Source organism: Charadrius vociferus, unplaced genomic scaffold (genome assembly GCF_000708025.1).
Source record: "Charadrius vociferus isolate BGI_N301 unplaced genomic scaffold, ASM70802v2 scaffold70, whole genome shotgun sequence".
NCBI classification, from domain to species: domain Eukaryota; kingdom Metazoa; phylum Chordata; class Aves; order Charadriiformes; family Charadriidae; genus Charadrius; species Charadrius vociferus.
Window position 1 is genome coordinate 4368540 of NW_009646851.1, and position 2560 is coordinate 4371099.

The following is a 2560-nucleotide window of genomic DNA, read 5'->3' on the forward strand; positions in this document are numbered from 1 at the left end:
CTCTCCAGAGAGGCCAGGCGCGAGGGAACGTGTCTGGCACAGCGCGGGGCAGGAGCCCATGGTGCCAGGTTGCAAAGGGTCAGCACAGTAGCTTGTGTTCCCAGCTGACAGCTTTTTGGGCAACATTCCTTCCGCTCGGCACAAAATCCTGCCCCAGACCCAGCAGGATCTCCTGTACCGCTTGACAGGTCTTGATCCCTCTTGCAGTCATGGCAAGTCTGTGGATGCGGATGTATTCGTATGGGCTATGCCGAGCACATTCATGAAGGAAGGTTGGTGGGATGACCAGTGATTTGGGCTAGGAAACAGCTGGGCAAACTGGTTTAGCAGAGGCGTGGGGCCCATGGGGCACGGCACAGAGCTGGGACTTGGGCAGTGCCGTGGAGCCCATTAACTTGTCCGATATCTTCTTGTGTGTGCATAAATTGCACGTTTGGGGAAAGGAGTTTCCCCATCCCCTTCTGCAATGCACGACAAAATATTTTGCTGGTTGGGCTCAAACTTCCCGCTTGATGATTTCAGTTGATTGTGCCCGAAATCTGCTATCCCGAGAGACAAAGCGCTGGTTCCCTGCTCCCCAGTCCCGTACCAGCTGGGATGCTATGGGCACAGACTTCACTTCACCAGGCTGGGCAGCCGTGCCTGCTTTGCTCCTTCCTTGCACGGAAACCACCCCTGTCCTGAACAGCCCTGGGGCCCCATCCCTGCTGTTTCTGATTCTGACCCTTTTGTGATGGGAGAAACAAAACCATGAGCAATAACTGACAGGAGGTTTCACCCAAGATTTATACAACAGCAGGATGGTTTTTTTTTGTTTTGTTCTTTGTTTCTTTCTTGATAACCCCTGATGTTTACTTCACTTTTTTTCTTGGCAAGCAGTGAGCTGACATCACCATGACTCTCTGATCTCTTCTGTAAGTTGCATTAGCTAATTTAAGTCCACCCTCGTGCTATGCATCCTTGATTGCACCACCTGTGCATCACTTTGCATCTACCAACATGGGCTGCAATCTGTTGTTGATGTCCCCGGTCACTCAGCACCATTATTGTCCCCTTGAACTCTTCGAGGCAGCTTCACTCCTTTACTGCCCTAAATTAGTGCTGCAGCTAATTCTGCCCCATAGCTGCTCATGTGCTTTTGAGACAATTTATGAAGATGCTGAAAACAACAAGCTCTGAAAAGCACAAGCCCTAGTGCAGCTCCTGAGGAACGCATCTCTGGTACTTCCCTCCCCCTTGAAAATCGGCCTGTCATCCTACCTTCCATTGCCTGTCTGCTTGACCGTGGAGACCAGTGTCTTATGAAGATGGACTAAGGACATTTGGTGCAGGACCTTGTTCAAAGCTTTTTGGGATCCAGGTACACTACGTGCATACACTGAGCTGCACCCACATGGTTCCTGCCACCTCTGAGGAGCAGGAGAAAGGCAGGACTTCTGCCCAGAGTGGAGTGGTGTCATCTTCTAGCCTCAATAGAAAGAAATGCTTTTCTTAACTGTACATCACTAAGAAGAGGGGACAACTACTGCTGAGGGGTCTGTCACCCGCTGCTGAGGAGACGAGACACCCACTGCTGAGGGGTCCCTCACCCATTGCTGAGGAGAGGAGACACCTATGGCTGAGGGGTCCCAAATCCAGCACTGAGGAGAGGGGACACCCACTGCTGAGAGGTCCCTCACGCACCGAGGAGAGGGAACACCCATGTCTGAGGGGTCTCAAACCCAACATTAAGGAGAGGGGACACCCATGGCTGAGGGATCCCAATGCCAACACTGAAGAGAAGGGAAACTCACCACTGAGAGGTCCTTCACACATTGCTGAAGAGAGGGAACACCCATGGCTGAGGGGTCCCAACCCCAACACTGAGGAGAGAAGACACTCATGGCTGAGGGATCCCTTGACCCACCACTGAGGAGAGGGGACACCCATGGCTGAGGAGTCCCAACAATGAGGAGAGGGGGACACCCATGGATGAGGGGTCCCAATGCCAACACTGAGGAGAAGGGAAACTCACCACTGAGAGGTCCCTCACCTATCGCTGAGGAGATGGGACACCCATGGCTGTGGGGTCCCTCACCCATCAATGAGGAGAGGCGAAACCCACGGCTGAGGGGTCGCAACACTGAGGAGAAGGGACACCCATGGCTGAGGGGTCCCTGACCTGTCGCTGAGGAGAGGGGACACCTATGGCTGAGGGGTCCCAACCCCAACACTGAGGGGACACCCATGGCTGAGAGATCCCAACCCCAACACTGAGGGGACGCCCATGGCGGAGAGGTCTCAATGCTGAGGAGAGGGGACACCCACAGCTGAGGAGTCCCAACCTCAACACTGAAGGGACACCCATGGCTGAGAGGTCCCAGCGCTGAGGAGAGGGGACACCCGTGGCTGAGAGATCCCTCACCCATTGCTGAGGAGAGGGGACACCCGTGGCTGAGGGATCCCTCATCCATCGCTGAGGAGAGGGGACATCCGTGGCTGAGGGATCCCTCACCCATCGCTGAGGAGAGGGGACACCCGTGGCTGAGGGATCCCTCACCCATCGCTGAGGAGAGGGGAC